Source organism: Atta colombica, unplaced genomic scaffold, assembly GCF_001594045.1.
Source record: "Atta colombica isolate Treedump-2 unplaced genomic scaffold, Acol1.0 scaffold155, whole genome shotgun sequence".
NCBI lineage: Eukaryota > Metazoa > Arthropoda > Insecta > Hymenoptera > Formicidae > Atta > Atta colombica.
In genome coordinates, this window is record NW_017259245.1 from 1,042,301 (window position 1) to 1,043,467 (window position 1,167).

The window sequence follows — 1,167 nt, forward strand, 5'->3', positions numbered from 1 at the left end:
AAAATTATAAAAAAATTATTAAAATTACATAAATTTTTCCTGTAAAAGGAATTGTTTTCAATATTATATATTGATATGTGTTCACCATCTTCTTGAGCGTATTTCATAATCACATCACTACGCTGTAACGTCTTCCAAGCTTCATAATAGCAATTCTTAAGGAAACAAGACCACTTCAGCTCGTGTGTTGCCCTCGTCAAACGAGTATTTCCTAGCATCATTATTATATTGATATAAAAGGCATCTTTAACGGAGAAAAAAGTATTTATATTACGTTTCTTTATTTGTCATCAATATTATATATAATATTACTTATAATATAATATAATATTATTTATAATATTACTTAATGAAGTTACAATCAGACTTCGCGTTTAGAGACAGAGAAAGCTCATACTATAAATCTAAGGATTTTAAATGAAAACTAAATTTAACAAACAGTTTCTATAATTTTTTAAACAGCTGATTGAATATTTCGCAATTGTGTAAATTTTGCGATGTTCGATAGATTGATTTCTAAACACTATAAATTTTCAGATAATTTTCAAAAATACCTAAAATGTTTTAACATATTTTTTATTTTTAATAAACAATTTTTTAAACTAAAGTAATATTTCATTTTTTTATAAACATAATGTGAAGATCATAATTTTTTTAATATTTGCATGTACCAGCATATTTATATTTTCAAATCTCATTTATAATAACAAGAGTGATGTATTTCATATAAGCTGTCATATCATATAATAAAAGCACTTTTTCATTATAATTTCATATTTTCAAAAAACGCTTCTGTCACAACAATACAATGTTTATTTATATTGTATATCACGCAATTGTTCTCGACTATCACATAAGTTTATGAATATTATGATAATTATAATTTTACATATATTATTTTATAAATAATTTTATCATTTTAGGAAATATTAGTATTAAAATTATGATTTGCGATATATTTTGGATAAATATAATCTCTTTTTAAGAAGACTTGTTGAGTATTATGTTAATTCAATGATGCACATATCATTGAATTAAAATATCGATACGCACGATGCAACAATCCCCATCTATACTGATACACGACAATAATATGATACGCAGATATGTAACAAATCTATAGCCGTCTTTAAATGTTACATAAATTCAAATTTAATACAGTAATGT

At 23.2% G+C, this 1,167-nt stretch overlaps 1 protein-coding gene across 2 annotated transcripts in view; it reads right to left on the reverse strand.

The window, feature by feature from the left end:
* LOC108685575 (adenylate cyclase type 2) overlaps nt 1-1,167 on the reverse strand; it is a 41,083-nt gene that overhangs the window by 38,753 nt on the left and 1,163 nt on the right. The window lies entirely within an intron of this gene.